This window comes from Brachycentrus maculatus, unplaced genomic scaffold (genome assembly GCF_059751285.1).
Source record: "Brachycentrus maculatus isolate JH-2025_06_01 unplaced genomic scaffold, ASM5975128v1 h1tg000222l, whole genome shotgun sequence".
NCBI classification, from domain to species: domain Eukaryota; kingdom Metazoa; phylum Arthropoda; class Insecta; order Trichoptera; family Brachycentridae; genus Brachycentrus; species Brachycentrus maculatus.
Genome location: NW_028280973.1, coordinates 1,420,003 through 1,445,031, shown reverse-complemented (window position 1 = coordinate 1,445,031; position 25,029 = coordinate 1,420,003). Strand labels below are relative to the sequence as shown.

General features: G+C 32.1%; 1 protein-coding gene across 2 annotated transcripts in view; it reads right to left on the bottom strand.

The window, feature by feature from the left end:
* Nucleotides 1-22,384, bottom strand: part of nahoda (DOMON-like domain-containing protein nahoda) — a 120,215-nt gene extending 97,831 nt beyond the window's left edge. For both annotated transcript variants that reach the window (XM_088264272.1, XM_088264273.1), the window contains exon 1: nucleotides 21,955-22,384. The gene's annotated coding sequence lies outside the window, so the exon portion shown is untranslated. The remainder of the gene's footprint in view (nucleotides 1-21,954) is intronic.
* Between the last annotated feature and the right edge of the window lie 2,645 nt (nucleotides 22,385-25,029).

Here is a 25,029-nt window from a genome sequence, read left to right as displayed (position 1 = left end):
CCATAGCACCATTTACACAATTGAAAGTACACAAAATGTTTAACACATGCGATTTTTGGTCGACCCGAAGACCAACATGCACTAAAGTTTTCACCACAGACATGCGTTACGAGCCGAGGTTAAACATGCACGTATAACATGCAAGGTATGTTTAACCTCGGCTCTAAGGTATGTTTAACATTATTATTTTTATCAAAATGTACATTGAAACTTCATATTTATTATCTTTATATATTTTGATACTCATTAGATCTACACCCAATGGTGCAAAGGACACTGCATCAAATCGATGAAATGTCAAGTTGATTGATAATTGTATGAAGGCAAGGTGATCAGTCCAAGGTAATATTATATAAATATTAGAATCGAAAAAAACTTATGTATACTTTAAAGTTATGAACTGACATTTATTGGTGGAACTGCATTTTATAGAATAAAATAACAACTATGTAATTAACCAGCAACCAGGTTTCGTCGCAACCGACACCATCAGTAAATAAAATTCGTTTGGAAAAAACTACATACTTAAGTAGTTGTTATTTTATTCCATATTATTTGTATTTTGATAAAAACATCTTTTAGTTTTCAAAACTACTCGTGTGTAATGAGATAAAACTCATTGTGGTTAATCAAGTGTTTAATTATAAAAAAAAAACATAAAAAACACAAAGAAGTCTGAGCATTCCCAAGTTTCCCCATCATTTCCATACATAAGGGTTGGAATCAAGTGCGTCTTATAGCCCGCAAAATACGGTAATCATTGATACCGTGTTTTACGGTGATTTTAGTATGCGAGCGGAACCGACTTTTCCCAACAGGTGGGCGTTTACGATATTTATTACGGAAGGCCGCGGTATTTATTCGCGGCAATAAATTTACACGTGGTATTTGGCCACTCGGTCGGTGACGAAACACACCTCTCGCGATACCTGCTACCCTGGTACCTCGCGGCGTCACGCGCTGACATACCGTTCATTCCGAAAGGAACATAACGCCAAGATGGCTGCCGGCTGAGCCTTAGATCGAAACGCACTTTATTGACCAAGAAAACATGATCTTGTTTGGAAACGTTATTCAATCTAATTGTATAAAGTGGATGTGAACGAATTGTTTATATTGTACCATAGTCCATTTGGACAGTCCATGCGAATAAATTACTTGTAAATGTTTTTTTTGGCATCTTGACATATCGCTCACTCCTTTCAAGAACGTCATAAATCAAAAATCGTCAATTTTCAGTTGTATATGTTTTCGGAATGCTAAAAAAATGTACTATATCCCAGCAAAAGAGGCACATTTTAACTTAATATTTACCCGCTACAGTGCAGAAAGTGTTGTTTTTGCATTTTGAAGAAAAGGTATTGTTTAATTATTTTTTTAAATAAAATAAATATTTTTCAAATGGAGAAAAAACCTTCAGGTTTTACCTAAAAAGATTTGTTGCACAGTAAAATGTTCAATAAGTGGCCTGATATTTATTTTTAATACATTGTATTGTATTTTTAAACTTTAAAAACGATCTCCTGAAAAATCAAGTTTTTTGATTTATGACATTCTTGAAAGGAGTGAGCGATATGTAGATGAAGACGGACCCCCAAAATTTTAAGATTTTTTTTATTTATTTAATATGGTTACAATGTTTTTACAATTTTAATTAATTTTCTAAACATTTCCAACAATCTTAAAATTAAGGACGCAGTTCCTTCCAAAAAAGAAAATGAGCTCTTGTGCTTGGAGAGGGACTTACACTTGTTTTACAATTTACAATTAATTTTATTAAAAACATTTTTTTTCTTTCTTAGATTAACATTTATAAAATTCATTTAATTTATTTTTTTGCATTTCAAAGTTTTCAATTTTTTGTATGTCTGTAGGAAGGTTGTTTAAGTACTTGGTTCGCAAATATTTGAAGTTCTGTTGGAATTGTTTGGTATTGCATTTTGGTATTGTAAAGTCATGTTTACATCTCAAAGATAAGTTTGTTTTGGATTAAGGTAATTTTACCCTTAAATAGTTGGAGAATTGCAGTGTTTTGGAAAATAGTTTCTACTTTTGGGACCTTAAATTTTGAAAACAATAATTTTGTTGGATAGGTTTTTTCTATATTATTTTATTAATAGTTAGGTTTCGACATTACACAAGCTCTATAAATTCGTTTAACTTTTATTGATTTTTGCTTTCTGCGCAAGTTTCTGCGCAAACCCTCCAGTTAATGAATGAAGATGGGCTCCTAAAATTTTCAGATTTAAAAAGATTCAGAAATTAGAGACTGGGAGAATAAAAGAGGCGTCTGAAGACCTCAAAAAGATGGTTCGATGACATAGCCGCTGTGGGGGCCACAAACTGACTGGAAGCAGCAACCGATAGAAAAAAATGGAAGGATACTGAAGACGCCTATATCCAGCAATCGAGGACAGGAGACAGAAGGCTAATGAAGAATATGGAAGTCTGGGTATTTACGGGGTTCATGGTGTATCCAATGATCCTTCCAAGTGATCAATTTACAAACGAGAAACATTCACCATTCTACACATGATTTTTTTAGCAGAAAACTTTTATTGAGAAGAAACCCCTTAATTTGATGTCAGACTTCCATTTTTTTCTTCATGTATGTATGCTGAGAGTAAAAAAAATAAAAATAACTTCTTAGTGGAGAAACCCAGATTTGTGAACAAGTATTTGAAGACATGGACAAGGCCATGGACAGCTAGACGCACCAATGAGTCCCTTCGCCAGGAACTACGCTTGGATGGCTTGACTCTGGCCAATATCTGTACCCGACGGATTCTCCAGTTCTTTGGACAAGTTGCGCGTGGCAACGAGGATAGCCTGGAACGACTAGTTGTGATCGGTAGCCTGGAGGGAAAAAGAGGGAGAGGAAGATCCCCACACGATGGACCGATCAAATTAAGGCAGCAGCAGGCACCTCAATGGTTGGAGCGCTACGTGCAGCGCAGTCAAGGGATAACTGGAGAAGAGTCATTGCTTCTGCAAGGGTCACAACCCTCAGCAATGAGGAATAAGACGGAGAACAATTTGAAGACACTCAAAATGTTGTGAAAAATAAAACTTACTGAATTAGTACTTGGGTACTTAAATGGATTACGATAATTTTTTTGTATGGGAAACACACCAACTAAAAACCACTTCAATCGTGGAAAAGGGCATCAAAATAAAACAAGTTTATGCAATAAGTGTGATATTAAACCTCAGACCGCATAATTCAAAATCGAGCACGCTAACCACTATTCCACCGAGAGTAGATGATTAAAGTTGTTATCCAACACTATAAAAACTACAAGGAGTTTAGAAATACGTAATAATATTACAATTTTACCAACGGTATTTTTCATAAATAGTGCTGGAAATCCAACGACCTTGGTTCAGTGGAATCATCAAGAATTCAGAGTCACAAATACAGGTGTAAAAAGGCTTTAAAACTAAAACAGTTTTCAACTGATTAAAACCTTAAATTTGTTCAATGTTTTAAAACCTGTTAAAACCTATTTTAGACTTTGTTGGTACAAAACGGTTCAACCTATTGTGTAATAAAGGTCGTCTTACGCTTTAGGTACCAGTTCAGGGTTATATGAAATAAATATCAGAGTGAAAAACACCTCAGTATAAAAACCATAGTGTAAATTTATTTTGACCCTCATGGGAATCGAGCTCGGAACTTCCATAGTGGTAACCAAACGCGGTAACAATTACATTACGGAGGCGGACAATATAAAATACTGTCTTCTATAAACTTCGTCTTTCTATCATAGAAAGAAGTAGTTAATATAGCATATGACGGTCGTAAACCGCGTAAATGCTCAGACTTCCATATTCTTCTTCATCTATGTTGACATGTCAAAAAATAATATGTTTTTGTCATGTGAAATAACCATTTACATGGGATTACGAATAAAAATATAAAGATAGGAGTATAGATGCGAGTTTTTCGAATAAACCATATTCAATTTATAGTTTACAGTCGTGCACAGTCAATTTAGAGTGTAGGGCAGTAAAGGAATGTATGGCGGGCCACAGATGGCTCGCAGGCCGTACATTCTCCCTCCCTGCCCCAGCAGAACCTTGTTCCGGTACATCTCGATGGAATCCAGCGTAGTATTATTGTATAAAATAGCGTAGTTATGCAGTACCTGACCAACTAGTTATACGGCTTGTTACATAAGCCTACGTATGTACCACACTTTCACGTCGGTGTGTTGCTTACAACATCAAATATAATTATTTTCCGCGGATTCTTGCGTTACATACTTATACGTTATTATTATTATTATTATTATTATGATTTAATGGGCGTGTACTTGGAGGTAATTTCGCATTTTGTTTTCGTAATTTCGCAGTCAATATTTTTTTTATCGAAAGAATATTGATAAAATCGCATAGCCCTTTAGAGAGCATTTCAAATAAGGATGATATAGAAAATGATATTATCAAAATGGATTATTAATGTCGGGTACAGACATTGGCCAGAGTCAAGCCATCCAAGTGCAACTCCTGACGAATGGACTCGTTGGTGCATCTAGCTGTCCATAGGATTCGGAGCATATCGCTCACTCCTTTCAACAAAGTCAAATATCAAAAAACTTGATTTTTCAGGAGATCGTTTTTAAAGTTTAAGAATAAAATAAAATGTATTAAAAATAAATATCAAGCATTTTATTGAAGTTTTTACTGTGCAACATATCTTTTTAGGTAAAACCTAAAGGTTTTTTCTCCATTTGAAAATATTTAAAAAATAATTAAATAATACCGTTTCTTCAAAATGCAAAAACAACACTTTCTGCCCCGTAGCGACTAAATTTTATGTTAAAAATATGCCGCTTTTGCTGGGATATAGTACATTTTCTGGGCATTCCGAAAACATGCACAACTGAAAATTGATGATTTTTGATGTATGACGTTGTTGAAAGGAGTAGCGATATGTCTCCAACACCGCATTTGCGTCAATTATTCTCCTTTCTGCCGCTTTTATGGTGCATGTTGAAACAAAATTTTAACAAGATTCTATATTCATCGGTCATCAAAATTGATCAACGATGAATATGGGATTGTGATGTATTCAACTTTCATTATTAGCGCTGAGATCACTTACATTGTAAGTCGACGTTGATATAGCGGTGTGTCCCTTGTTTCGTACTTTTTTTTTTACTTGATTTTTCATCATTTCCCCTTCCCCCTTTGAAGGACGAAGGTTGAAGGATGTTCTACTCGACATTGTCAGCACTGAGATCGCTGACAAAGCTAGTCAATAACCATATTGTGGTGGATCTCTATTTTCACATAATTTGTCTTGGGATTGAGCTTTGATCTTTCCCTTTTCCCCTTTTCCTCCCTTCCGTCCCTCTTTCAGGTAATTATATTAAATTACAAATGTGAACTTTTGTAACTGGAATGGTACAAATACGTGTTTTGTGTTACTAGTTAACGTAAATAAATTTATGTAAGAATTCTGTTAAATTTTCAAATAAAATAATAATATTTCAGCGGTATAGAGAAAATTGAATGGACTAAACTCCTATTATTTTTTGACATCTCATCAAAGATGAAGAAGAATATGGAAGTCTGGGCATTTACGGGGCTGACGACCGTCATAGGCTGATTTAAGTGATCACTTGACACACGTGTAACATTCACTAATTCTACTTAATATTGACAACCACACTACTCAAATTCTTGGGAGTTCTATATATATATATATGAACCAATATTGCAACATTGTTATTGAATCACTAGAACTTCACTAGAGACATCTATTGGTGAGATGAAACGAAGCTTTTTACTGAGCAGAAAAATAAAATGAAAATAACTCCTGTAATTGGAGATAATCCAGATTTTGGGAGCAAGTATTTGGACACACTCAAAATGTTGTGACTAAACTAGTAGCAGGGCATTTTTTCCATGTAACGCAGCGAAACGGCGTTCCCACACCTTTTTTCACGGATAATTATAGATATTTTTTCATTTTAAAAACCAATTAGTCGAAACAATGTTTGCGTTTTCTTAATAACATCTATATTTATATAATTCTTCAAAATGTTAAAATATGATATTGTAATGAATATTCAAATGATATTTGAATATGTATTTTAATTTTGAATTCCGGGATATTTTCCGGGAGTTTATACGAGAGTTCCAGGAACTTTTTTGTTTGAAAAAAGCCCTGCCTAGTAGTATCTGTCAAATCTCATTAATAGTAAATTTATTTTTCAAAAAAACTCAAAATTATGCATAATTTATGACTTTGGTGTTAAGTTATTTAAACCTGGCTTCGGGCACTTCAGCATTCCAGGGACAGTAAGCTTGTGCATAGTTGTATTGACAATCTTAATCAATAAATAACATAAGCAAGCGATGTGTTACGTCATTATTCGCACATACGGATTTCTATGTACGATTAATCAGTAGATTTGAATGCACGGAGGTACATAACGTTTTTTTGTCAGTATAATATGAAAACGTAATTGATTTATACTTGCGTATAACTTTACAGTTACGAGTAAGCCAGTGTGCATTATGCAATGAATCATAATATATGTATGCATATATGAATAAATCAACGTTATATAAATGCATTACAATCTTATTTTTCGAGTAAAATGGATATTTCAAACAGACTTTTTTTTGGTAGGCACATACTGTCATAGCTTAAAATCGTAACCATATTAAATTAAATATTTTTTATTTCATTTCATAGATACATACATTTTTTTTACTATATGTATTACAGCTCTTTAGGCATGGCCTGTGTTGAGCCGAAATTCTTACATGTTAATACATTTTTTATTTTTTTTTTTTAAAGATTTTATACATTACATACATTATACAATAACAATTTACAGTATAAAGGTTTTACAATAAAATGATTACACCTGGACTTTAATTTATTCACTTTCTACCTTGATATTAATATGAAATTTAAAAACCCACAAAATTATTTGGCACTAGGCAAAAATTATCTAAAAATTAAAGGCTGAACTTTTGATGAACTCAAACTTTCAATCCAGTACGTGGCCGGCTGCGCAAGAAGCTACACGTGTTGCCTGCACACATTTTTTTTTAAATTTACGAGTATATTGGATTTTTTTTTAGAATGAGTATGGAAAAACTATTTTTTATCATTTTTAACTGCTTGCCTTTCGATAACTTTTTCTTTTCAAAACCATATATTTATTTCGATGAAAAACTTTTCAATACAAAAACGGTGTTTTAAGCTGGATTATCTCTAATTATTGGAGTTATTTATTATATTATTTTTTTGTAAAAAAGCTTCTTACATCTCACCAATAGATGTCTCCTGTGAAGTTCTAATGATTAAAGAACAACGTTTCAAAATTAATTCATATATATATAGAACTTCCAAGAATTCAATTAGTGTGGTTGTCAATAATGGGTAGAATTGGTAATGTTACACGTATTACTGATCTTATACTAAGTGATCACTTAAACCAGCCTATGACGGTCGTCAGCCCCGTAAATGCCCAGACATCCATATTCTTCTTAATCTTTAATGAGATGTCAAAAAATAATATATTTATATTCGACTGCTTATAAATAAATACAAACAACGAATTGGATACCACAATATCCTTATTAAACAAAGTGATTTCTCTGTAAAAGAATAAAATGGTTACTAACACAACACATAATAATTAAAGATAATTTCATAAAATTCCCAATTATTACACTTTGCTTTCTTAAGCGTTGCCAAATTTTGCGTAAACTTCTTAATATATTTTTTAGAACAGCGAAACAATGCCTTTTCTTGTACATTTCATTATTTCGGCAACATTACATTAAGTGGTGTTTAATAAGACCACCATTGTGTGTACTTCCGAGACCCTGCGAATAACGTCGCATCTACAAAATGCCATATAATGCTTGAATAAGTGAGTCTGTAAGTTAAATAAGAAATGCAAGTTGAATGTAAGTTGAACGAGGTTTAATGTAAGTTGAATGAAAGTTGAATATAAGTTGAATGCGAGTTGAATGCAAGTTGAATGCAAGTTGAATGCAAGTTGAATGCAAGTTGAATGTAAGTTTAACGCAGGTTAAATATAAGTTGAATGTACGTTGAACGTTAGTTGAATGTGAGTTTAATTTGAACTGAAAGTAAGTTGAATTACAGTTCAGCGTAAGTTGAATGCAAGCTGAATGTAAGTTGAAAGTAAGACGAATATATAAAAAAAAACACCCAAAAATAACCCCTATAAGACGAATCTCCACGGCAGTACACATTACACTACCACATTATAGATATTATTTACTAATTTTGCATTCACTTTGTGGAATAACATTATGATTTGAATGTTAAAATAAAACACTTGTATAATACCACTTTTTGAGTTTATTAATGTAAACCCAACTAGTTTTGAGATCTACAGGTATTCTCAACAACAGATGAAAATACAAACATAGAACCAAGTTGAGAACATCTGTAGTTCTCGTAACTAGTCATGTTTACATTAATAAACTCAAAAGTGGTATTATACAAGTATTTAATTTTTATATTTAAACGATTTACAACGACTGATTTCTCGGTATCTAGTTTGTAAGTTTATATCTCTAAAAAAAATAATTATTTCGTCTTTGAAAAATTTGTCTTAAATACAATTTTCTTTTGATCTTTGAGGTTGCCGTACATATAATTTGTAAGTAACATATCGCTCACTCCTTTCAACAACGTCATAAATCAAAAATCGACAATTTTCAGTTGTGCATGTTTTCGGAATGCCCAAAAAATGTACTATATTCCAGCAAAAGAGGCATATTTTTAACTTAATATTTACCCGCTACACGACAGAAAATGTTGTTTTTGAATTTTGAAGAAAAGGCATTGTTTAATCATATTTTTAAATATACTAAATATTTTTCAAATGGAGAAAAAACCATCAGGTTTTACCTAAAAGGATCTGTTGCACAGTAAAAAGTCAATAAGTGGCCTGATATTTATTTTTAATATATTGTGTTATATTTTTAATCTTTAAAAACGTTCTCCTGAAAAATCAAGTTTTTTGATTTATGACGTTCTTGAAAGGAGTGAACGATATCTTATTTTTTCTTTTTCTTTTTACTACATCATTCGTTAGTCGTTAGTACCTACGCTAAATAGTTCGCCGAGAAAACCCATTCAACATATTTTCGTTTGATCTGTTTTAAATTGCAGCCATTAACCACGGGTAATTGCTTTGTTAGAACTGAGGTATGGTTTAATTACAAGCAAAATCCCATGGACGTATTTATATGACCGTGTGTGGTATGCATCGTAATACAATCTTTATTTAATATCGACGGTGGAAAGAAAAAGGCATAAGCGCAGTAAAGCAATCTTCACATGAATAAAGATTTGAGTGATTGTTGAATTTTAAAGCAAAAATTTCTAAAATGCCAAAATGTGACCACTTATTTATGTTTATTTTTTCATCAATTGATTTTGCAGTCACTTTGTGGTAAAATGTATTTATTTTTTATAAAAGTTTTACTTGGTAAATAACACAATTAATAATAATAATAAAACCCTTATCCGCACCCCAATGGTGCATAGGGCACTGTGTCATATAAACGCAGTGTTATCTTGATCGTTGATACATGAAGGAAAGGTGATCAGCCCTCCGCTTCAGGTACCAGTCCATGGTAATTTTGAACAAATATTACAGTGCACTTATATTTATTTTACCCCCCTTGGGAATCGAACCCGGGACCTCCAGAACGGTAGCCGAGCGTGCTGACCATTACACTACGGAGGCGGAGGCACTACTTGGTAAATAACACAATTAATTTTATAAAATAAAACAACTTTGTTTTAACCACTTTTTAGTGGTACACTTTTACCAACCGGTTTCAACAAGAACCTTGTCATCATCAGGGTTTATGTACTAATTCAAAAACATTGAAATACTTATATATAGTTAGGTTATAGATAATTACCCTTCCCTTACGATACCAAAAACTTCCACGTACTCCGTACACCATAAAGTTTATAAAATGTGTCACAAAGTATGTGCGAAAAACATTCAAGAAACCACAATTAATATTGGTATTTACCAATACCTTACACTGGTAAAAAAAAAGAAACAGCTCCTACCTAATCTTCATCCTTCAACGTCCCAAAGGCACAACTCTCAAATTCAGATTCAGCTTCACATACGGTGTTAGAAAATTTTGCGAAATACATCGAAACACGTGTCACAATAGATTTTAAGGAATAGTGGTATTAACCGAGTAAAAAGGTGACTGCCGAATCAATTAATGAAGTCGTATAAATATGATCTACTCGTATGTAGATGTTATACATATTTGTAATATAGATTTATAATTACGTCTCATTATTTTTGCAATGGAATGTGTTTTTATGGTACTGCAGTGCGGAAATATGAGCGATTTGTTTAAAATGCTCGTCGACATAAAATGAACCTTGTCATTGAATTTTTTCAAGTAAATAAATTACACTTAAAGGTTAAATAAATACAAGAATCATCGTTTTTTCCGAATAAAAAAATTATGACGAATTAAAAAAAAAGTATTATAAAAATAAGAGTAATCGTATAGCTTACTTAACCTAAAATTTACAATCGATATAAAGTTGCGATGTTAATGCTCTATATATTTAATGCATTAAAAGAGAATATTCAAATGGTTCAGTTAGGTCGAAAATACCTCATTACAGTCATTACGACGAACGAATGGAGACTAACTGAGGGTTAAACGCCGATTTTAAGAATGATTAACCAACTTCGCTTTTTATATTTCATTTTATTTTTTTAATGTGTGTTGAACGCCACACCACTTTCATTCATATCATTGAAAAAATATTCGCCTCTTCCATATTCATGAATTTAGTCATACGTAACCACCGATTATTCAGACTCCTGAGATAACCACACTTAAGTATTTGAAATATTGATCGTGACAAGTTTTCCTCGGAATTCCTCTGCTTCTATTACCAACCACATCCACGTCATAAATTCGTTTTACTGTTCTTTATTCACTCATTCGATTCACATGCCCAAACCATCTCAACACATCTTTCTTAATTTTATCGATAATGCTTACCTCAGCCTTGCATTCTTATATAACATCCTACGTTCAAAAAGGTTTTTTATTTAAATTTAAAATATTGTATAAAACAATGAATTTAAGCAAAACAAGACGACCTTGAAAACACATTCCGATTATGCTAATAAGTTTAATGATAATGAAAGCGTCATACTTTCAGAAACAAAAACGTAATACCACGTTTTTTCAGCATAAATTTACATTGTTATTTTTACAAGAGAAACAGATTTTTTACGATCATTATTATAATAATTATATTGTTTAAAATATTTATATTAAAAACAGGAAATCAATTGCTCATTTCCTTAAATAATTCAATTCGATATTGCCTAACGGACAAAAGCCAACATCCTCAGTTTTCGCAATTAGAAATAAAAATTCCGTATGAATATGCTAAAAATGGATCGCTTGGTGTCTTCTTCCGTATATTTGCAATTTTTATGATGTGGTAGGTGTATACGACGTTTCCGGAAGTGATGGCGCCGGTTCCCGGAAGTAGCGGATCGCCATGTTGCCCGTCGACGAACGGTAGCGTCGAGGCATCGATTGATTATAAAATGCGCTCATTATTCGGTCATGATATGACATCGAACTGACTGTCACGAGTTCGACTGTTTTAACCCTTTGTTACTTTATAACCAGGAGTGTTTTTGGCTTAATTCCGGGATAAACTTAGCATACATTTTTTAAATGGGCTAAAAAACCTTATTAATTGATTCGACAGTCATTTTGTGGCAATATCTATCCATTGTTAATTTAATTTTTGCTTCTTCTTTTTGCTTCTTCTCGTCCGCCTCCGTAGTGTAATGCTCATCACGCTCGGCTACCGTTCTGGAGGTCCCGGGTTCGATTCCCAAAGGGGGTAAAATAAATATAAGTGATTTTTTCACTGTCATATTTATTCAATATTACCCTGGACTGGTACTTGAAGCGGAGGGCTGATCGCCTTTCCTTCATGTGTAAACGATCAAGATAACACTGCGTTTATATGACGCAGTGCCCTATGCACCATTGGGGTGCGGATAAGGGTTTTATTATTTATTTATTTTATTACTTCTTAAATACTATTATTTCTTAAAATTAATTGTTCCGATGTATTTTGCATCATTTTCAAACACCGTATGCGCAAATGATAAGTAATGCATAAAAACACGTGTCACAATAGATTTAAAGAAATAGTGTTATGTACCAAGTAAAACATAAAATGAAAATTTATAAAAATTATGCATTTCCATATTAATTTCACATTCACTATATATATTGTCTATATTGCCGTTTATATTTTATTGTCAAAATATACATGAATTATTCACACAAACCTTTGTATGACTGGAAAATTTCTAGCAACGAAAGGGTTAAACTCCCATAGATATTAACCCTAAACTAGTAAACCCTCGTAAAAATAACGACCCACCAATTATCGTCCATAAGTGAAACGCTTAAAACGATAGTCAAGGCCTTAATCGCAATAATAGAATTCAGTAAGACGCCATTTCACGTCCATTTTTTTTCAACATATGATTTATGATTTTGGATTTTAAAAAAATACGTATATTGGAAAAACATTTTTATATATTTTATTAAACTTTCAATAGGTCTTTTTTTCAAACCATATATTAATTTTAAATAAAGCTTTTTTTTTCAATTCAAAAATGTGTATAAAAAAAAACAATTTCGTCAAATCTTACCGGGGTTTAAAGAAAATTAAGAGGCGATTTATCGAATGCTGGACCTTAAATGGACAGTACTCTGTTTTTTTATTGATGTGACTGGTGATCTAGAGTTAATATTAAACGATTTCCAGACACAAATCATTATTTATCTTATTACATGCATTAACAATTTAATTTTTAATGAAGCATACACTATAATATCGCCAAAGGAAATCGGTTAGAGCAAAGCGACTCGACAAAGATAACAGTATTATATTAATACAAATGATATTGATTACGTCCTGATTAATAGCACATGAGAACGACTAAAAACAAATTACTTTGGGTGCTATTCTGAATCACAACATATTATTGTATAACACTCTCCATATCATTCATCGTTCATGAACGATGAATGATAGGGACAGTGTTATATTACCAGAGTAAACAATGTTTTTATATTATTTTTTTACATCTCAATATAAATGAAGAAGAATATAAATGTCTGGGAATTTATGCAGGCTTACAACCGTCATAGGTTGGTTTAAGTGATCACTTTACACACGTTTAACATTCACCAATTCTACCCATGATTTACAACTACACTACTCAAATTCATGGAAATTCTATATATATGATCCAATTTCGAAACGTTGTTCTTGAATCATTAGAACTTCACTAGAGTCATCTATGGTGAGATATAAGAACCTTTTTTGTTGAGCAGAAACTCTTTCATTAGTATGTGAGGTCCGAATCCTGAATTATAATCACATACATGAGAAACGCCAAATGATAACATTTTCCTTTTATTATTTTTGCTTATAATTTGACCAGTTAATTTATTTACAATATTTTGAGTTGTTCCAAATACTGGTTCACAAATCTGGATTATCTCCAATGATAGAAGTTATTTTGTATTATTTTTTGACATCTGAGAGATGAAGAAGAATATGGAAGTCTGGGCATTTACGTGGCTTACTACCGTCATAGGCTGGTTTAAGTGATACACATGTGTAACGTTCACCAATTCTACCTATGATTGACCACCAAACTACTCTTTTTTTTAATTAGTTAATTTTTTTAGAGTTATATATACCTATTTTATTTTTTTATTACTTTTGAATAGGCTTTGAGAATCACACCATTCGTCCACCACTCGAATAAAAAATATCCAGTTATATTTTGCGAATATGCAAATTAAATTTTTGCAAGTAGGTACCTACCTACATATTGATAAAAATAATAATAACATATTATTTCTGCCAACTCTCTACTCTCTTCTGCCTGCTATGTTATGCAGAATATAACCAGTTATGATTTTAGTGAAACCTCTGGAGCCTACATATTTTTGGTGTTCTCGCGAGATCAACTTTTCGCGGACAAGATGAAGACGAGAAATTTTAATTTATTTCATTAAAATGAAAACTGGTTTTGGGTACATTATTTTTTGAAGATGATCCTTAACTATGAAAGGTGATATCATTCCCGCACAGGCAAAACTCAGTGAATGATAAACCATGCAGTTTTGAAAAGTTGAGAATGTATAAAGAAAGTATTTTTTATATTCTCAATATTATTAATATTTAAAGCATTTACTTTGTGGTTAGTCATTTTTACTTATTTTTTTTTACAAAAATGTTAATAATATTAGTATAAAACCACTCGGTGAATGGTTTTATACTAATATTATTAATTTTTTGTAAAAATTACATAAGTATTTTTCAGTTTTGTATCTTAATCAATGACCTTCGCGTGACACAATTGTTATCAACTATAAATTACTATATATTCAGTGATTTTTATTATTCTTAATATTAGAATAGTCTTATTTTTATTATTATTAACCTGAATTCTAATAAAAGTTATTAAATAATATATTGTTTTAAAATTCTTCACCTTTGCTTTCCATTTTTCCTTTATTTTCAAACTCCGGCTCCTTGACTAACCCCCTTCCCCTAACTTACCCCTCTCCTTATTTATAGAACGTTTTTTATTTATTTTATATTTTAGTTATTATTCAGACCTGACGATGGAAGTTCAGCTTCCGAAACTATCCGAGTCATTAAGAAACTCAAGTGGTATAAAAACAAGTGTTTCCTTAATCATTTTATTATAACTTAATTATAACGTCTACCGGTTTCGAAGCTAACCGCTTCTTCATCGATCAGTATTAATCAGTCTTGTATTTATAGTGATTTTAAAACAAAGTTAAATTTTAATTATAAAATGGAAAATCACAAAGTAAGTGCTTCAAATATAAATAATACGAAGTAAATGCTTTGAATATTAATAATATTGAGGATATTAAATTCGTGTCCATGGAAGATTCCCTTCGTTACATTCCTATTCTTTTTGTCCGCCTCCGCAGTGTAATGGTCAGCACGCTCGGCTACCGTTCTGGAGGTCCCGGGTCCGATTCCCAAGGGGGGTAAAATAAATATAAGTGTCTTTTTCACTTTCAAATTTATTCAATATTACCCTGGACTGGTACCTGAAGCGGAGGGCTGATCACCTTTCTTTCATGTGTAAACTAACTAACTAACTAACTAACCATCACGCCGCTTCCCCGCAGGGGTAGGCAGAGAGAATAGAACGCCACACCACTCTGTCCTTGCAAACATTCTTCGCCTCTTCCACGTTCATGCATCTCCTCATACGTACACGCCGATTGTTACGACTCCTAACCCGACCACTTTCAAGTATTTGGCATACCTGATCGTGCCATGTTTTTCTCGGTCTTCCTCTGCTTGCCAGTGACTATTGTTCATGTGTAAACGATCAAGATAACACTGCGTTTATATGACGCAGTGCCCTATGCACCATTGGGGTGCGGATAAGGGTTTTATTATTATTATTACATTCCTATTCAATATTTTTTACATTGGCGATGGGTCATTCATACACCATACACAGTCACCGGCAAGCCTTCGCTTATATATACAACACATTATATTATTCAACCTTACTGGTAATATATGAGTACAAGTCTGACCATGGATGGTTGTAAAGGGAATCGAACTACACACTTGATATTAGTATATGGGATAACTGAATGTGTATCTGCGAGTACACGACCTTCTGTGATGGCGATGAGATCACGTTCTCCAACGTTGCACGACTTCAAATCAAACACACACGTAAACTATTGAACATTTGATTCAAATAAAGTAATAAAAACTCCATAAAAATATCCCAAAGTCAGGTAGTTAACTCTGAATTTAAAATAGTGTGCCTCAATGCTCAGGGTTGTCAAAAAAACACAGTCAATCTGTCCTGAGTTTTTTTTTAAATCGGGAATCCAACATAAAAGTATTTAAAAAAAATATTTTTTATTTATTTTATTTAGACAGGTAAGATTTTTTTTTAATATTTTATTAATTTTCTTTTTTTTCATTATTAACGGCCGTTACATGTCGCTCACTCCTTTCAAGAACGCCATAAATCAAAAATCGACAATTTTCAGTTGTGTATGTTTTCGGAATGCCCAGAAAATGTACTATATCCCAGCAAAAGAGGCATATTTTAAACTTAATATTTACCCGCTACGGGGTAGAAAGTGTTGTTTTTGCATTTTTAAGAAAGGGTATTGTTTAAATATTTTTTTCAAATTTACTAAATATTTTTCAAATGGAGAAAAAACCTTCAGGTTAAAACTAAAAACATCTGTTGCACAGTAAAAAATTCAATAAGTGGCTTAATATTTATTTTTAATACATTGTATTATATTTTTAAACTTAAAAAACGTTCTCCTGAAAGATCAAGTTTTTTTATTTATGACGTTCTTGAAAGGAGTGAGTAATGTATACTTTATGATAAAATAAAATGATAGAATAATATGTTTTTAAGTATATTATTATTGTAGTTTGAAAAGTACTTATCTAAACAAGGATGAACATATAAAACAAGGAATTATGCATTAGCCTGAAATTTTGTTATTATTATTGCTCTAGGTATAGTTAGGAAGTGACATATTCCATTCTCTATGGTGTGTATGGTGGTGGTAGGTACTAACGCAGTGGAAATGAGCAGTAATAACAGTACTTTAACCAGTAATTTAACTTTGGTTTATTGCAAATAAATATTACTAGGTATCTCTAAGAGACAAATCTAGAATCCGCTTGCCAGACGATGCGGGTATTCACACGATTGCGGCTAATTTGCTGTCACCAACATACCCACATTCCACTTTTTTTACTTGTTTAAAATATTGATTTTTGTTTTTTCTTAGACTCCAGTCTGCACCTAAATGGTGCATAGGGCACTGCATCGTATTGGCGTAGTGCTGACTTGATTGCTAATTGCAATTAATTTATTTGCCGACTTGAGTTGGTGCAATTTTAATATGGGAATAATTTATATATGTATTTATACAAATATATATATTTATATATATATATATATATATATATATATATATATATATATATATATATATATATATATATATATATACATATATAATTTTTAAATATGCAACCATTTGCCGACAGTTCTAGAAACCATACGCTTCACTCTCTACTCTGTTCAAACGCAAAAAAGTGCATTATTGATATAATAATTTATATGCAAGTCCATTTTCACGTTTTCGCGATGGCAAACTGTGTGTATTTCAACAAAATTAGATAAGTAACAAGTATAGTCTGAAAATTATGTTCGGCAAAAAACTCGCTAATACTTTTTAACAATACATTATGACCGTGGAGGTAAATCATGCTAAGTACTGCACCATGGCAGAGTTGAATTGTAACGTTACAAATTATTATTAGGATGCCAAACAAGAGAGACTTGAATTTTATCATCGTCATCATTCCGCAATAAAAGCGAAAAATACATATTTTCTTCTCCTAAACCAATGGTCGAAAACTTTGTGGAATGACATGTTGATTTATTTAATTAAACACATGCATAATACCACTTAATGAGTTTTATTTCATTACACACGACTAGTTTCGAAAACAAACAGACGTTTTCATCTACAGGTGAAAAGTAAAACTAACGAGCAAAAAAATATTTATTTGTCACCTATACCCTATCAACCTCTATATGTGTATATACTTATATACAAAAATATTTTTGACACAAAATATGTGAAAATCGTTGATATTTATTTTAAGCCTCCCTGGGAATCGAACCCGGGACCTTCATCACGGCTGTCAAACGCAATTACCACTACACAACGGAGGCGGCCTGGCATAATTTTAATTTTTTTTATATAAATTTGTTTTATATTATTACCTGTATACTCGGATAGGTAATAATATAAAACACATATAAGCGCAGAACTGATCACTTTGCCTTTAGGAAATGAATGATCAACATAACACTGCGTCTATACAATGCAGTGCCCTATGCACCATTTGGTGCGGACAAAGTTTAAGAAGAAAAATTCAAACACTCATATTATATAGTGAACTTAAGGCACTTTACGTGAAAATAAACAATATTTAAGAATAGGCCTGCCAAAACATATCAGTACTTATATGTCATTATTTTTAGGAGTTAGGTCATTTTTACTTAATTTTTGAGATTTTTAAGACAAATAAAATTTTAAAATAATATTTTTTTAAAGTACTGTGCATAACGTGTTTTATACAGTACATACTGTAAACTATTTCGCCCGAGAATCACACCGACCCGACCAATCAAGCGTTTAAAGGCCGAAAAAATTCCTAATCCGGTCCAGTCTCCTGGAAGCATTTTCATAATTATTTTGTTTTAGCAGAGCCTTGAGTACGCGCATGATTGGCGGGGAAGGTGGGGGGGGGTCGACGGGGGGGGGGGAGTGTGAAGTGGCAGGGAGTCGTGAAGCCATCTCCTCGGAGCCCGAAATGCGAACAGGTTGGGAACTATCCACATGGCGGATCGATATTTACATTTTGTTAGCGATTCACGCCTGTATCTACTCAGGCAAGAATGTCAATCTGACGGGGCTATGTGAATATGAAAGCATTATACTATATGCAATATAACATACCCACATGATCGAACATTAAATTCAAGCTTTTGCTAATCAAATTCAACCATTTGCGAATCAAATTCGGACATGTGAACATCGAATATCGAATTCAAGCTTTTGAAGATCAAATTCAAACATTCGAAAATCGAATTCAATCTTTTGAGGATCAAATTCAAACATTTGAAAAATCAAATTCAAGCTTTTGAAAATCAAATTCAAACTTTTGCTGATCAAATTTAAACATTCGAAAATCAAACTCAACCTTTTGCGGATCAAATTTAGATATTTAAAAATCGAATTCAACATTTAGCACATGAAATTAAAATATTTTAAAATCGAATTCGACCTTTTGAAGATCAAATTTAAACATTTGAAAATCGAATTCAACCTATTTCAAATCAAATTTCAACATTTAAAAATTTAATTCAATATTTTGCGGATCAAATTCAAACATTTGAAAATAGAATTAAACCACTTATAGATCAAACTAAATGGGAAATTAATTTTAAGAAGCAAATATGTGAGTATTTAATGTAATAGATAATTAAAATAGAAAGTTTACCACCAATAACAAGATGATGTCACTTTTTATATGGAAAAATAATTAGAAATTTATGCAGATATGGTTGATTGTTTAGTGGCTTTGAATTTTAATTCACAAACTTATTTTCTTACTCACTGAAGATTTCTTGAGATAACACTGCATCAAGTTAACACGTTGGAAAAATGACCCATAAAAGTTAAGACAATTTTTTTAGTGCTTTACAATTTTTTTGAATATATATCAGCAAAGAGGTTGTTTAAAAAAGTGATTTATTTGTGAAATTCCATTGGTCCCATCCCAGCTGCTTACTGAGTAGAGTGAAACTCCGCTATTCGTATTATATATCATGAGTCGCACGAATACAGGGTAAATTTACTAAGCGCAATAATTCAAGAAAACATTGATTAATCCCTACCAGACCCTCAAAGGAATGCTTCATAATCTTGTTCACAATTAATTTTCAATTGAAAAATGAATAATATTTTTAAATAAAATTTTGGGAGGAAAGTGCCTTCTATCAACAGGTGTATTTTCCTATTAATATACTAACAAACTATTTTTTACACTTAATTTACATCATATATATACAATTTACATCTTCTTTTGGTAGGGACTGACCGGAGCCATTTCGTCGTAACGTAACACGTAAGGGCGCGTGTCCACTACACGGGATTTCACCGTCCGGCAGTACGATTTTGAAAAATGAAAGCGACGACAGTTTAGCGTGATCGAATTTACGCGCAACGTGTTCACGCAACGATCAAGAGCTCCGATCCGAAGAAAGATGGACAAAAGCACAAGCCAATCCAAGCCAATCATCGTTTTAAAACGCTAACTGACGTGCCAGACGGTAAAATTACACGGAATTCCGGGTAGTGAACAAGCGCCCATACTAGTACTGCATCCGATCTTCGGATGCTCGTCGCGAATGTTACGTTACGACGAAATGCTACGGTCAATCCCCACCTTTACAGTAAACAAATCGCTTATTTTTTAATTCTTTCAGACTCTTTGAATTAATTTTGTAATACGAATATGGATGAGCGCGAATAGCGAAATTCCACTATACCTTGCGCCATCTAGTTAGCAGTAAGCAGAAAGTGAAAAGAAAGTATAGCATCTCGATGCTGAATGCCGAGAAATTGAATAAATAAACAATAAACCGCAGAATTTAGGTCAATACAAATAATAATAAACTTTAAATTATAGGCTAGGTACTATTAACAATCGAATATTTATCTGAGGTGGCTTTTTACCACAAAACATCGAACACATTCGAGACCCATGAGAAAAATAATTGTGACACTTATTTCATTGGTTGGCATGAATGATTTGTACCCTGATGTACTGTATTAGCACACTTTTATACAAAAGAAAAAAATGGTAAAAAATATTTTCTTTCTCTAAAGCTATGGCAGGGGCTTTGATACTGTACATTGGATGAATGAGAGTGATTTCTACTTGTGTATTATGAGTTTATAAATTTATGAGATGATTGATGAAATAATTAATTAATGTTAATATATTAACTGGCCAAATTATAAGCTAAAATAAATAAATAAATGAAAAGGATATTTTCTAGCGTTTCTCGAGTATGTGAACATAATCGAGGATTCGGACCTCACATACAAATGAAAGAGTTTCTGCTTAATAAAAGCCTTTCTCATCTCACCATAGATGTCTCTAGTGAAAATTCTAGTGATTCTTGTACAATGTTTCGAATTTGGATTATATATATATATATATATATATATATATATATATATATATATATATATATATATATATATATATATATATATATATATATATATATATATCATCCGATAGGGTGATCAATTTTGCGCCACCCGTTTACATGCAATATGATGTACAGGCAAAACTTTTTTTAATTTTATTTTATTTATTTAAGTTTTAAAATTATATAAACGAATGCATGTATCGTTAAATGATGAGAAGTAAAATTATCTTATAAATAGTTATCAACTTAAGAAATTTTGAGTGTGTCCAAATAATTGTTCACAAAATCTGGATTATCTCCAATTACAGGAGTTATTTTCATATTATTTTTGACATCTCTCCAATAGATGTCTCTAGTGAAGTTCTAGTGATTCAAGAACAAGGTTTCTAAATTGGTTCAAATATATAGAACTTCCAAGAATTCGAGTAGTGTGGTTGTCAATAATGGGTAAAATTGGTGAATGTTACACGTGTGTAAAGTGATCACTTAAACCAGCCTATGACGGTCGTCAGCCCCGTAAATGCCCAGACTTCCATATTCTTCTTCATCTTTGATGAGATGTCAAAAATAATAGTTATTAACTTGATATGTCAACAGAGATTAATCAGTACCGGATTTAGATGCACTATATATGTAATGTCTGCCTCCGTAGTGTAATGGTCAGCACGCTCGGTTACCGTTCTGGAGGTCCCGGGTTCGATTCCCAAGGGGGGTAAAAATAAATAAAAGTAATTTTTTCACTGTAATATTTATTCAATATTACCATGGACTGGTACCTGAAGCGGAGGGCTGATCACCTTTCCTTCATGTGTAAAACAATCATGATAACAATGCGTTTATAAGACACAGTGCCCTATGCACCATTGGGGTGCGGATAAGGGTTTATTATTATATATATTTTTAAAAAATCATCTACCATATTGCTTAAACATAAACAAATAAAAGCGTTTAAATAGAGCTGGATATTTTTTAAAATATTGATTGAATTTCTTACCTTCTAATAGCTCAAAAAAGCGTTATAAGTGGACATTTCACTCGATACAAAACAGGTTCACGAAATTTCACTATTCACTTTTTTAAAACAGTTATTTTAATGCAATTATCTTATTAAATGTTGAGAAAACTGTTCCGGAAAATACGGAATAACGAACGAACTGCTTTTTACGAATGTTTTAAAACTTGCAAAGTTCCCATCCGAAGGACAAAATCGAATATCCCAAGACGTGCCGCCTAAAAACTACACTCAAACACACACAAAACGGATGCACTCGGATAATTTAAGACAATTAAACCGTCACGAGTAGTTTTGAACAAAAACAGCAAGTTTATTTGTCATCTGTCATTGATATTTTTGTAAATCACTTATGGTAACTTGTCAAGAATCGCGCGGTACGTCACACCTCGACTCCAACCGCTGAGAAACTGAGGAACTATAGTAGGCGGTCATACCGAAAGAATGGTATTCTTGAAGCGATTGACTTTCCTACCTTTTTGTGAGGCCTTATCCGCTTGAAGCAAGCTTCTACCTGCCCTGAACGAGACATACAAACACCCAACATCAAAAGGTAGCATCATTCCTAATAGACCAACAAACCTACCTGTAGTTTTTTACTCCAATCCCTAAAATAACCAGTTATTTCACTTGCAGCCGACGAGACGTGAATCACGCGAATAACATTTGGAGCCGATGGCGATGTGCTTACGTAGAGGCAAGAACTGGCGTTGAAAAACAGTAAACACGTTTTTTTTGGCTTTTGAGAGTTGAACACCATTTTGCTGGCGAAGTTTTGACATCCTAGAACACACAGAGCCGGCAGGACGCGCCTAAATGGTTGATCAAGAGAGAAAACTAATATTTTAAACACCTGTATAATCTTTTTACACATCTAAAGCACATAAATACTTTTATTTATTACGCAATTATTACCAGTCTTGTTATATAATATGAAATGCGTTATTTTTTCGTAATTTCGGCACTGGACAGTGAAAAGTTTGAATTATTAAAATGGGTATAAAATGAATTAAGTACCACATTATTTATTGTTATTAATATAATAGCACGATGTATGATTCTACTGAATTCACTTATTTTTTCGTTTTTTTTCTTTATGAATAGACTCAATTGATTCGCGAGTCAATAAGTAGTAATATCCATTTATATATTATATTAATTTTTAAATCAAACACAGACTTTTTGAGTCTACTAAGTTGTATTTTAAACTTTTCCCTTCCGATGGTAAAATAAAAATGCGCGTCCTGGTGTTGGGTAGTCACTACTCAATAAAAAATTAACGATTTTAAACCGGAAAATAACGCACTTTAATTAATTATAATTAATTATTTAAATAAAATAATAATAATGTTTTTGCATTTTGAAGAAAAGGTATTGTTTAATTGTTTTTTTTTTTTTTAAATATACTAAATATTTTTCAAATGGAGAAAAAACAGTCAGGTTTTACCTAAAAAGATCTGTTGTACAGTAAAATGTTCAATAAGTGACATGATATTTATTTTTAATACATTTTATTATATTTTTAAACTTTGAAAACGATCTCCTGAAAAATCAAGTTTATTGATATATGACATTGTTGAGTGAGTGATATGTGTTTTGAATGTTGTATTTTGACTTTTCTTGCATTTAAATACAGGAAGTAATGTATAAATCTTAAGAAATTAGCCCTTTTCCTACAAGAAGTTCTATTGTTTTCTGCTGTTCGTTGATTTCATTGTTTCTAAAGCAATTAATTAATTATTTTCTATTATAATACAATGATTAGCAAATGTGATGTAACTATGTAGATAAGGAATAACATAATATAAACATTGAATGCTTCTTTTGCGTACTTTCCTCACATCATACTCCTTACTGCAAAAACGAAGTAGAAAACGTTTCCACGTTATTGCAATAAGTTAACATATTCAAAAGCGTGTAAATACTTCATAATATTATTGTTACACAGATGTCATGTAGTGTTCTACGCAGAAATGTACCCAAGAGGTAAATGGTTTAGGTATTTTTATACTCTCTTCAATATAAGCAAAAAAGTAAATGTTCTTTTGTTTAAATCTTAAATATCCCAAAGTGATTTGCATGTTCTTATAATTCACGGGTGTATATATACACCCGTGATATGTGTTTTTACCTGACAGATAAAAAATGTTTTTTTTTTAAACATATTTTTCCGCTATGGCAGCGCCATCTGTTGGACGTAACAGCAACACACGCAATACTGAACATTACTCATTACGGACAGTGTGGTTTTTGACAGGTGCTGTAACTTATCTACGGTCAGTAGTTTAATAATGCCATAACAGGGCGAAACAATTTTCACGAATTTTATTTTAATGGGTTTTAAATAATAAATTCAATTTAGTTGACTTAGTAGTTGATAATAGTTAAAAGTAGTTGAGTTAATATTTAATATATAAAATACATTTATATGGGAAAAACGATTAAAAAACCACATCGTCATACAACTTCACCCCCACAAGTGAGTAGTCCACTTGCAAACCACGTTTTGTTTAAAATTAGTTTTTTTTAGATAATATCGCTCACTCCTTTCAAGAACGTCATAAATCAAAAAACTTAATTTTTCAGGAGAACGTTTTTAAAGCTTAAAAATATAATACAATTTATTAAAAATAAATATCAAGCATGTTTTGAATATTGAAAGCATTAACTTTGTGGATCATCTTGATAAATTATTTCGAGAAATAAAAATACTTTGTATTCTGATCCACTCACATTTTTATTTTTCCAACTAGTTTCGGCAACAACCTGTTGCCCTCTTCAAATGTAACCCTGTAATAAATGTAACCCTGAAGAGGGCAACAGGTTGTTGCCGAAACTAGTTGGAAAAATAAAAATGTGAGTGGATCAGAATACAAAGTATTTTTATCTCTCGAAATAATTTAAATATCAAGCAACTTATTGAACTTTTCACTATGCAACAGATATTTTCAAGTTAAACCTGAAGGTTTTTTCTCCATTTCAAAAATAACTAGTTTATTTTAAAAAAATATTAAACAATACCTTTTTTTCAAAATGCAAAAACAACACTTTCTGCCC